The 12763-nt window shown below is 42.1% G+C and overlaps 1 protein-coding gene across 4 annotated transcripts in view; it reads right to left on the bottom strand.

Annotated features, from left to right (window-relative positions):
- CNOT2 (CCR4-NOT transcription complex subunit 2) overlaps positions 1–11054 on the bottom strand; it is a 56570-nt gene extending 45516 nt beyond the window's left edge. Inside the window, exon 1 of one of the 4 annotated variants that reach the window (XM_082241124.1) lies at positions 10704–11054. The gene's annotated coding sequence lies outside the window, so the exon portion shown is untranslated. Of the gene's footprint in view, positions 1–10123; positions 10253–10703 lie in introns of those variants that run through there. The other 3 variants (XM_082241119.1, XM_082241123.1, XM_082241122.1) reach the window with 3 other exon arrangements.
- Positions 11055–12763: the final 1709 nt, after the last annotated feature.

The raw sequence follows: 12763 nt of genomic DNA, 5'->3' as shown, positions 1-12763 counted from the left end.
AAAGAAAATGTGTACAGTCCACCATTTGTACAGTCCACTGGCCCACTGATAAACTCTTCCAGGCTAGTTTTCATGGTAAAAAAAAAACCTGTAAGCTACCATTTTATACAGGCAGAACAAATAACCTAGCAGTACAGCCCTTAGTCCATTGTAAAGATCAGGGACACAAAGAATGAAATAACCCAGTACATCTATACACTACTTCTCAATGCTTGTTTCCTTTCCTCTTTATTCTGCACATGTATTTTCTTGGCTGAAAAATGGTACAACTGTACAAAAGCAGGTAAATTTTAGTTTTTATTCTATAAAAGCGCCCTCTCACATCACATGGGAAGAGAAGCTAAGAAATGTGGTAGATTGCAAAGACCAAACCACTTTAAGTTATTGGGGTAAGGAGTAATGAGTAAAACAGTGGTTTTTATATTTTGCACTATTTTCAATACAGCATACGAACAACTGTTGTACAAACTGCTCTAATAACTTATTTCCAGGTAAACACTCTGCTCATAAAATTCAAACTCAAAAGTTTAGCATCTCCCAAAGGTATATGTACTAGATGGTATTTCCTTCTTTGACACAATCTGCCCAAAAAATTCAGTGGGAATGTGGCCAGCTTCACCTTTAAAGTGTGCCTGTTCCAACTAGAGTTGTAGCTAAGTTTCTTCTGGTACTTCAAGAACATGAAATATATTGGGTGATATCCACTGTTAGTCATACTCAGAACTGACTCACCAAAAATCAATCCTACTGATTTCAGTGGAACTCCTGAGCATTCTAGTTTGGTATAACCTATTACGTATAACAGCTGATAAAAGTGGTTAAGTATGGTAAATTTGTGAAAATATAACTCGCCTTTGTTTTATTGAAACAACAACTACCCAAAGATGAAGATGTAAGTTGTTACAACCCCTGGTACATATATATATTTGACAATTAGGAAACAAAAAAAGAAAAGATAACAGAAAAGATCAACATTGTAACAAACAAAAAGTAAGTTATGTTATCTGAGCTTAGAAGCATTTTCACACATAAACATAAAAAAATAATTTCTGGAGAAAAGGCTCAAAGATATAAACACCACCACAATGTAATTAGGAAGTTGCAATAAATTTGAATATCAAATACACTTTATAATTCTACCCACTGTTACTTCACATAGCAAGCATCAACGTAACTTGAGTAAATGATGATTAATTCTATTCCAATCCCAGTAAATGTATTTTTTCTTAAAACAACAGTATAACTTCTTCTATTTATCTAAACAGTATTAGTGTCTGAAAGACCAATTGCTTCCTATTCTGAATTTTTATGGCAAGCCTCAAGGTCTTCAGAAAATGGAAGGTCTGAATGAAATGAAAGCAGCTTCTCAACTCTTTGCACATATTTATGAATCTAGTCTAGTCCAACGCTGTGCAATGAAGGAATCTCATCTAAAGCATCCATCACAGATGGCCATCCAAACTCTGCTTAAAAACTTCCACCTTCCAAGGGGCTCCCAATCCACCGTCAAGCAGCTCTTACTGTCAGAAGGTTCTTTTTGATGCTTAGTCTGAATCTCCTCTCTTGTAGCTTCTTGTCAACATCCTTAAATTCTGGTGGCCAAAACTGGACACAGTACTACAGATGTGGGCTGGCCAAGGCAGAATACAGAGAGACCATTACTTCCCTTGAACAGGCAGGACACTAGACTTCTGTTGGTACAGCCTGGACTAGCATTAGCTTTTTTTGCTGCTGCATCACACTCACGTTTAGCTCTTGTTTAGCTTGTGGCCTACCTAAAATTCCACAATCCTTTTCACACATACTACTAGCAAGCCAAGTTTCCCCCATCTTATATTTGTACAGCTGGTTCTTCCTGCCAAGTGTAGAATCATGCATTTATCCCTACTGAAATTCATTTTGTTAGTTTTGGTCCAGTTCTCCAATCTATTAAGCTCATCTTGAATCCTTGATTATGTACAGTGGTGCCCCGCAAGACGAATGCCTCGCAAGATGAAAAACTCGCTAGACGAAAGGGTTTTGCGGTTTTTGAGCTGCTTCGCAAGACGAATTTCCCTATGGGCTTGCTTCGCAAGACGAAAATGTCTTGCAAGTTTGTTTCCTTTTTCTTAACACCGTTAATACAGTTGCGACTTGACTTCAAGGAGCAACTCATAGAACGCGGTGTGGTAGCCTTTTTTGAGGTTTTTGGTGATTTTTGAAGCTTTTCCAAAACTTTTCCGACACTGTGCTTCGCAAGACGAAAAAACCGCAAGACGAAAAAACTCGCGGAACGAATTAATTTCGTCTTGCGAGGCACCACTGTATTCTACACCCTCCCAGAATGGTGTCTTCTGCAAATTTGCTGAGCATCCCCTCAATTCCTTCATCCAAGTAATTTATAAAGATGTTGAACAATGGGCCCAGGACAAAACCCTGCAGTACCCCACTTTTCACTTTTATCCAGGATGACACGAAACCATTAGTGAGCACTCTTTGGGTTTGGTAAGTCAACCAGCTACCAATCCACCTAACAGTAACTTTGTCCAGCCCCCATTTTACCAGCTTCTCTGCAAGAATATCATGGAGGACTCTGTCATGACTTGTTTCTGAGAAACCCATGCTTGCGTCTTAGTAATCACAACTTTTCTAAGTGCTCATAGACCATTTAATTATCTGTTCTAGGACCTTGCCTAGTGCAGATGTCAAACTGACCAGTCAGTAGTTACATAGGTCTACTTTTTCCCCCTTTATGGAGATGCAGACAACATTTGCCTGCCTCCAATCTGCAGGGACCTCACCTGTCTCCAAGAATTCTCAACGATTATAGACAGATTACATCCACAAGCTCCTTTAGTACCCTTGGATGCAGCTCATCACGTCCTGGAGATTTGAATTCATTTAAAGTAGTTAGGTGTTCCCTTACCACCTCTTTTCCTATATTGGGTTGAAGCTCTCTCCTTGCATCATGTTATCACCAGGTTGGGCACTGCTTTCCTTTTAAGTGAAGACAATGGTAAAGTACATGTTGAGTAGTTCCACCTTCTCTCTGCCACCGAAGAGTATTTCTCCATGCAGAAGACCTAATACATTCTTTCTTTCTTTCTTTCTTTCTTTCTTTCTTTCGCTTTTTCAAACATGGTTGAGGAAAGCTTTAAAAATTATTTTTAACCTCTCTTGAAGGCCTGAGCTAATTTCTGAGCTCTGGTCTGCTTGACCTTCTCCCGGCATTTGTTGGCTGCTCATGTATATTCTTACTTTGTGATTTCCCCTTTCTTCCATTTCTTATACATGTCGTTGTTAAATCTCAGCTCATCTGTAGCCACACTAGTTTATTTAGATGCCTCCCACTTTCCTTTCTTGTTGGAACTGTCTGCATTTGGACCTTCAATATTTCTCCTTTAAGTAACTCCCATTCCTCTTGGACTCCCTTCTCTTCGAATATTTCTGACCATTGGATCTCACCCAGAAGTTACTTAAGCATTTTGAAATCTGCCTTCTTAAAGTCCAGGGTGCATGTCCAACTACATTCAGCTTTCCCTTACCTCTATCATGAAACCCAGGAGGACATGATCACTTCCTCTCAAGGTTCCCAGTACTTCCACCATTAGGTTCAAGACACACGATCCCCTTATTGCTTCTTCAAGCTTCTGGGAAATGAAATTATTGTCAGCGATCCCCTTATTGCTTCTTCAAGCTTCTGGGAAATGAAATTATTGTCAGCGAAGAAAGTGAGGAATTTGTTGGACTTTACATTCTTGGCTGAGATTGAGTTCCAACAGATTTCAGGGGAGCTGAGGTATCCCATGATTACTTTATCTCTCCTTTTTGAATGTTCGGTAATGTGCTCTAGGAAGGCAATGTTCATATTTTAAGTTCCAATATCATCTTTATACTATTATTCTAGGAAGATGAAAGTGTTTTCATATCAGATTGATTTCATTAATGAAATCCAAATACACATTCCTAATTAATTTATTTCAAATAAGAACAAATATATTTCAAATCCTAATGGGCTTGAACAGTGTTAGAAAGTGGGATAGAAAAGCTAGGAGTCAAATGGCTTTTGGGACCTAGCTTGTGAGAGTCAAAACAGAATGTCTAGTCACCATTGGGGGGGTGTCGGCAACCCTATTTATTTTGATAAGCGTGAACTAATACGCAATTCACATAAGTGACACATTGTTAATATCAGTTTTTAGCAGAAATTGTTAATACATGTTTAATTTGGTGTTTACCATAAAAATATTGGTACCATACTTCATTTTTTCCAAACACTCTACTCTTTATTGTTAAACTCTTTGACATATTGTCTAGCCTTAACATATACTTTGAGGTTTAAATCACATGCATTTCAGTAATCCTTGAATGTCAGCCAGGTGCAAAAAATAGCACCCAGACTTTTTTAGGTTCTCGCAAATGGGAGAATCTTTAGATGCAAAATTCACCTGGTGCCCTGCTAATTTTGAACCCTGGACTTAAAGCTTTCCAAGATACTAAAAACTAATGTCTCTTGTTAAATTTTACTTTACACACTCTGCACTACTCTCTCCCTGGTACCTAGAGAGTCCATTCCTTTTATTCTTGTGCAACTTAACAATGCCAACCAATTTCAAGGTCACATAAAATATAAAAACCTGCCATCTTCAAAATTACCTTTTAATGTACAGTGATAACACAGGGCTGTCCATTTTCTGTACCTCTAACAGAAACTGGATGTGCAGGCATGAGCAGGTGACAACATCTACCTCTATACTATGAAAAGGTGTATCTGCATATTGCATACCAAAAGCACACTAGTAGGCCAGGCAGAGGTTCATTTGGCTACCTGGCAGCATTATAAACAGATTCTGTTTTTACATTCTTTAGTTCAAAAGAGCCTCCTAGCATTTGTATACTTCATAACCCAAATAACTGTTTTAAAAATCATTAATTACAGTCCCTCTGCCAAGACAAGGAAATTGTATGAGCTATGGACAGAGGCTCGCCAACTCAGTTGCATTCAAGGCCTGCAGATTTATTTAGTTTGAGGATGAATATTTTTTAAAATGAAAACAGAATTCTAATATACAATTTTATCCAGAGAAGAGGTCCAACCCTTAAATCAACTCCTCACAAACCACAACTGTTTGAAGGAAGCATGTAGCTTATAATCACCTGGCAGAACACAGTCAGATATTTTCTGATCAGGAAGTCTGTCCTGTTATTTGTAACAACTAAACGGCACACAGTTTCCATAGAAAGATGGGATATAAATTATTGTAATAAATAAAATCACAGGAAGCCCCAAAGTTGATTTTAGAACCAAGGGTGGTATCCAAACAAGTGTGGCTTAACCACACCCATTCAAAACTATGGCTACCTTAAGCTCATTTATTTCAGTGGATCTAGTCAGAATATGGCTTAGTTAGATACAACCCTGAATACATAAAGTTAAACAGGATGTTCTGTAATGTTTTTAAATCTAAATGAATAAATTTACTAGTTTAGCTTTTCAATAACCTAATTTGAAGTACTTAATATACAAAAGTATTACCAGTCAAATGTAAACAAGTTTTTAACGGTATGTGTATGCTAAAAGGGCAAGTTTAAATGGCAGACATATCTGAGTCCCAACACACAAGACTACTACTTGTGGACGTCAGAGCTTTGCATTGTCCACTACTCGGAAATAAATAGAAGCTTTTTATCACAAGGAACCTGCAGGGAGGCCAAATCCTATGCAAAATATTGAATTAGGTTGCAAATCTTTCTATTACCTGTAAAAGTACAATTTTGACTTTTAAAGCTAGTTCAAATGTGCCAAGAAGTTTAATGATGTCACAGGCTACTTGTTAAGCATTTCAATTTCATCACTAAAACTGTTCAATAACAGTATCAACTATGATCGATACCCGAGGCTGCAAGTCTATATCCACTCACCTGGGAGTAACACCACTGAACTCAATGGGGTTCATTTCTGAGCAGGCATAAATAGTGTATTTCACACATAATTGCTAAAAACAGAAGCAAGCAACTAGCTAAAGTGATAAATTAAAAATGCTCAGGTGAACATACATATAGAAACGGGTAGAATCTCCATAATATATTAACTTGACTATTCACTACCCTCTTTGACATTCTAATACTATTTCTTCATTCTATGAAGACATCTCATTATACAAACAACTGTTATCGCCTTCACCCTCATGAAATTTCACGTCTAGTGTGTCACAACGTGTGCTGAGATACCTTAACAAACCAGGAAGTGCAGGAGAGTTTCAGAGGACAAAGACTGCCTCAAGTATTATATACTGTCTACACAGAAAGCAACTCCATGTGAAAGTAACATGTAAACAACACGTTACTTAAGTAGTACAGAAATAATATTTGATTATTGTGAAAGCATCTACTGTATATACATGTTCTGGGAAACTGCAGTCAATCAGTACATGGAATTTTATTGCCTGTAAATATCACATAAGTAGACCAAATTATCTAATATATTAATTTCATCATAAATAACCATTACATGTTCATCTTAAGTTGCCTTAAATAGCCTTTTAAAAGAGAGAAAGAAACTCACACTTGCATTACTCTGAAACTACTGCAAACAATTTTATGAAGGACTTAAGAAATAAAGAAACAGTGATGGTCACAGTGTGGTAACTTTGTGAATATCTATTTTGAATCCTTGAAAGAAACTTGATTTTATATCATTAATTTTTGTATTTCAGATACTCTAGTGAACATGGAATGCACTTCTCTGCATGTTTACTCAGAAATAAGTGTAACTGAATTAAAGTAGGTTTACTTCCAGGTACATGTACACAGAATTGCAGTTTTAATAAGCAAAGAGGAAAGTATCTCCATGGCAAATTGTAGAACATGGTAATGTGCCACTTTAAGTGGCACACTTACATGGAAGTAAGCACTACTGAAACAGTGGAACTAGTTTTGAGTAAACATGCACGGACTGCTCTGCAAATGAAGTAACTGCCACAACTTATGATTTCCAAGTAATTTATAATTGGATCCAGAGTTCCCTTGAGTGGAACAGGGCTCACAGGATGCCCTCTTGCTTTCTGTGAATTCTATCCTTCTCCTGGAAAGTCTGTTCCAGAGGGTTGAGAGACCCTTCTGAACAGTCGGTGAAGTGGTGTGGGAGTCTGCACTGAGAATCAGCCTCCTCCCACCCGCCTGCTCCCCAGTTCCATCAGCAGGAGCCTCCAATGGATTGCAGTCCCTTCCATTTATAGAAAGGCCAGCTCTGAATCCAACTCTACGCATAACGATGGACAATATCAATCATTATGTTATATATTAGTAATTCCAGAAAATGTCACCTACTCCATGCAACTTTTAGTTACTCAAGTTTAACAGGTAAGTTGTTTGTACTCAAGGTTACAGTCTTTAAACAGTTCAAAATTTTGTGCAGTGAATCCATACACAAGCCATACACCCATTCCTTCATCACCATGGAAAGCCTAACTTTACGGTATAAAAATATCCACCAGAGACATCAGAAGACCTCTGCTTCAGTTACATGAGTATCTGACAACTTTTCAGGGAGCATCATTGAAGTACAACTTTTTGAGCTTAAGAACTACTCCTGATAATTACTAACCATTTTCTGCAGTTACTTTAGTACATAAATCTAGACATCATGTCTTGCTTAAAATGAGAAGAAACCTCGAAGGCAGTGGTTTTCAACTAGTGTGCCATGGCTCCCCTGAGGTGCCTTGAATGATAGTCAGGGGTGCTGTAGGCAACACTGGCCTCTGTCCCTCTTTCCTTTCTTCCCTCCTCTGATGCCCTCTTGCGCCTCTGCCTCCAAAAGACTTACACAACTGTTTGTTACAGCACCACTGGCTACAAGCTCCTCAGGGGAATGGTGCCTCGGGGGCTGGCCAGGGGGTGCTTCCCAAGTCCTGCAGGGCAGTGTGAGAAGGCACCTCTCTTTGGGGCGGAGGGGCAGCTCAGAGAATGGGGGCGGCAGCTGCAGCTGCCCAGGACTCCAAAGGAGAGAGAAGAGGAGGCTGAGGGAACACTCCACAAGGGAGCATGTTTGAAAGGGGGTTTGGGGCTGCTGACTCTGCAGGCAAAGGGTGACATAACGACATAACTGGGCTCCTAAGACCCACAGAAAGAATGTAGCTAGGTCAAAGGAGCTGTGGACTCAAAAAGGTTGAAAACCTTTACTCTAAGGCATAACTAATGGTGATGGATGAAAAAATTTCCAGTGCTTTGTTTTTCTGTGGAAAATTTCCCATTTAAGAAGTCCATCAGCAACAATATATGGATCCCAGCTGCAAAAAATATTAGGCAACTTTTTAGCTTTTCTCACTAAATACAAGTAAAATAAACAGTCTGTAATTAGATCAAACTTTATGACATCAGAAAAATTACTGATGAAATTATCCCCATTTGCACACATAAAAATTCCAGAAAAAATATTCTATTCAATTTCTTTCTGAAAAAGCCACACCACTAATATTTTATCAACAGGAAGAAGAAAGTCATGATCTGTAACAATTTTCTGAAGTCACTGAAGTAGAAGTTCACCCTCACAAACTATCAGAGTAGCTTTTAGAACTTACACTACATGGACTTTGGTAGAATCTATGCATATCTCATTAAGAGCTGAATACCCATTTCTGATTTATTTTTTTTTAAAAAGGTATAACCTGCTTGACATTTTACATCAAACTGTATTAGAAATCTATTGGTGGGCATTAGTTATACAATTTTCATTATCCAGCCTTATCAGTAACATTTGCTCTTTATTAACTTTCCCTTAAAAATGATTTTTCTTAAACAATGGTATGTAAAAGATTTCCCTGCACACATTCATGACATCTTTAAGATCAAAGCTGAAAGTTTCTATTTTAGGAACACCAATGTTTGTTGTTGTCTTTCACCAAATAGTAAACAAAGTGAACATTGTTTTTAGAAATGATTTGTGCTTTATGATCAGATGTATTATTTTGTGTATCATATCAAAACAGCTTCTATGTAGTCTTTTAATGTTGATTACTCTGTGTGTGTGTGTGTGTGTGTATACACAGATTAAATTAATTACCAGCAGCAAAAGAAGACTGACTTTCCACTCCCCTCCCCAAATATTTCACAAGTAATTAATGCTCAGTATTACTCCCACCATAAGTTTTTTTGAAAAACAAACTGTAAATTAGGGATTGAAACAATACACAAATTCCAAGTAGAAAGCTCAGCAGACTCACAAAACTGTTTCTGAATCTTACAGCCTATACCTAAAATCTAGATGCCAGCAGGCCACACAGGACCAAAACAACCAGCTGCCTGCGATGCTTACAACTCCTCTATAAACTTTACAAGAGCATGTTAAGGTCTACAGTATGGTACTCTGGAATGCCACATAACATATATTACTTCAAGAACCACCATGCAATTGTAAGAATCACCATGATATTTGCTTAAAAAGCAGGGACTAGGCAGGAGAAGCTCCAATGCACCCACTGTGCTCTAACATGATCAGTTTTGCAAGTTGCAGTTTGCCAGGGCTGAAAGATGTGCTACATACAAGGCCTCAACTTCGAACTTAAAAGGGAAAAAAAGCAGCCAGGTATCAAAACTCCTTAATGGCCCAAACCATCTCAGTCTCATCAAAAACCTCACTCCTGCTCACTAAACGTTGACAGGATCGGCCACATTATTACACACAGCTTCAACGCGAACAAAGGGCAGCCTTGCCACTTCCTCCAGGGAGCTGCTTTTCCACCCCACCCCACCCCCAAATGCAATGTTACTATTTACACACACACACAAACAAACAAACAAACACGTTATCAGTTTACCGCGGGGGAACTGCAGTGCACGCTTCCGAGCGAGCAAAACAAAAACAAGCCCATCCACGCAAGAAAGACCTCGTCCTGGAAGAGAGAGCGCAACCGCTCACTCGCAAGTTTGTTCTGCAAACCTCGTCGGGGGCCGGAAGGAGGCTCTTCGCAACCGCTGGGTCGTACGGCTGCGGCGAAACACCCCCCATACCCCCCCAGGCAAATGCAAAGGGACCCCCCCCTTCTCCATCCCGGGCCTTCCATCCTAATAAACAGGCCGCTTGGGAGGCGAGAAAGACGCGAGGCGGCGGGAAGGGGCAAAGAGCTCTGCTTTGTCGCTTCCTTACCCGGAGCCTCCGGCATCGGGGGGGACGCGGCGCTCGCACTCGGGTGGCCTAAAGGGCAGCAGCAGCGCGGGAAAGAGGGAGGAGAGCGGAGGCGGCCGCGACTAGGCCGAGCGGCGGCTGGGCGGGAGGCGCAGGCAGGACCCGAGTCGGCCGGCGGCGGGAACGGAAGCAGCGGGCCCAGGGGAGGAGCGGCCGGGCAGAAGCAGGACGCGGCCCTGACGGGCCTCCGAGGTGCCGCCTCCCGCGGCGGGGCTTCCCACCCGCCCCCTCCTTGCTCCGGGCCGGGCCTCGGGGCTGCCTGCTCAGAGCCTGCGCGTCGCCTCGCTCGCCCTCCTCCTCCTCTTCCCCTCACGCATCTCTTCTCACCCCCCCTCCCTGCTCCTCTCCCTCAGAGAGAGAGAGAGAGAGACAAAAGCAAACGGAAACCGAGCGGGATGAAGCGGGCCTCGGCCAGCCCGAAGAGGGCCTGAGCCGTCGGGAAGGCCTCCCCCGGCGCCCGCCAGCTCCCCCGGGAGCTGCCGAGCTGGGCCGCGGCGGGGGGGAGAGGCGGCGGGGGGAAGGAGAATCGGGCCGAACTCACCGCATGAATTTTCTTGTCCCGAGGATCCAAGATGGCTGAGCACCCTGCACGGAGGATGCTGGGGGAGCGACCTTTACCCTCTGACCCCGCCGCTGCCGTCGTGACCTCGCCGCCGCCGCCGCCCGGCAGTAACCGCGGGACCAGCGCTCGGTGCCGGCCTGCAGGCGCCTGTCGTCCGCCAGAGCCTCTGAGGGGGAAGAAACGCGGCCTGGCTTCTTCGGGCGGGCGCGGAGGAGTCTCGCGGAGCCCGGTCGGCGGGAGGCGCTTGCGGGCCTGAGGAGGAGGAGGAGGAGGATGGCGGCGACGCCAGGCCCCGCTGTGGAGAGAGCGGCCTTGTGGGAGAAGAAGAGCTCCCGAGACATCCGGGGGAAGCGGGGCGGGCGGGCGGGGGAGCCGTTATTTACACGCTGGGAGGGAGGGAACCTTTTACACACGTCCTTGGGAGAGCGAGTTGTGGCGCGGGGGGTCGCCAGAGCCCCTTCATCTGAGCCTGGAGGGGAGGAAGAGGCTCTTTTCTCCTCCCCACCACTGAGGCCAGGATAGTCCCCGGTTTATTCGTATTCCAAAAGCTACGCTCAGCCCCCCACGCACCCACCCACCCCAGATGATGAAATTCCTATACGAAACTAGTGATTTGAATGCACCTTGTCACGTGGGATGGCCTTGTCACGCGTGTTCTGTGTGGCACGTAGACAGGGCTTCCCCGTGTGTGGTGTCTTTTGGGTAAGGATTTGACCACTTGGGAAGCAGGCCTAAGAGTAGTACCCATTTCTTCATTGAGGAACGCCTCAGTAGTTTCCAGGAAAGGGATAAGACACTTCTCTTAATGGTTTAAAGACAGGGTTTCTCAAATTAGCGTCTCCAGCTGTTTTTGGACTACAACTCCCATTATTATAATTTGTAGACCGCCCTTCATCCATAGATCTCAGGGCAGTTCACAATTTAAAGTATTAGCACAAACATGGTACAAAAGCAGAACCAGTGGTCAGGTATGATGGGAATTGCTGTCCGAAAACAGCTGAAGACCCAAGTTTGGGAAACCCTGGTCTAAGATATAAGTCCTAGGATAACTTGTGACACAGAAAAGCGAGTGGTGAGCAGTGGCTACATGGGAGAAGGGGTAAGGACAAAGTGGGGTTAGAATCAACATTTTTCAACTACCATAGCCCCACCCTCCCGAAATAGTTTATGGCCCGTTTCCACATGATACTATAAAAACCAAAAGCAATGTGCCTATGAGGCATTGTATTCCCCTGCCATTGTTATGTCCTTTGCCCCTGTGCATAAAGTGATAGCATTTGAGTGCAGCACCGCCTTGTCTGTGGAACTGGTGTGCTAGCACCTGGTGCCCCAGGTTATATGAGGCAACAGATACATGTAACACCGGATGGCTAAGTTCTTGGTCATCTACCAACATGTTTAAATTGACATACACACACCCTTGTTCCCCCTTACAGAGAAAAGGTGGAGCAAAGAACGGTAGCGAGTAACAGACCATGACACCTCTTAGAGGATAAAGTTCTCTCATTTTCCCATGTGGAAAAATATATAGGAAAGTTCCAATAACAAAATTTTGAAATGGAGACATTAACAAATCATCTTTTCCCACAAACCTGGCTGAAAGTTCGTGTGTGCAGCATTTTGGAGCCAGTATGAAGGTAAATCCATTGAAAAAGATTGGGGCAGAGGTAATCTTTTGTAATCCAGAGTTTGTTGCCCTGAACTACCATTTATAGTATTTTCCATCTCTTGTTCTGTATAAACTTTTAAAGAGTAATATATAAAAAATAGTCTCAAGGGGTTGTTTTTTTAAAAAACAAAACAATTACGTGAAATCCATATTTATAAAGAAAGAACAGGAGCATATTTAATTTTCACATTTCAGGGCATAAATTAACTACTGAAGGATCTAATACAGGTGACAAAGTGCAAAATACAAAACTTAAATCTGTTCATGCAGAAGATCTAAACATACTTTGAAAGAAGTCCTATTGAGTTCAGTGAGATCGTGTACCCTGTAAAAAGTGTGTTTAGGTTTGTGTCTAGATTTGTGATTTATT

This window comes from Podarcis vaucheri (assembly GCF_965113315.1).
Source record: "Podarcis vaucheri genome assembly, chromosome: 10".
NCBI classification, from domain to species: Eukaryota; Metazoa; Chordata; class Lepidosauria; order Squamata; family Lacertidae; genus Podarcis; species Podarcis vaucheri.
Note: the sequence above shows the minus strand (reverse complement) of the source record. Positions and strands in the feature narration are given on the sequence as shown.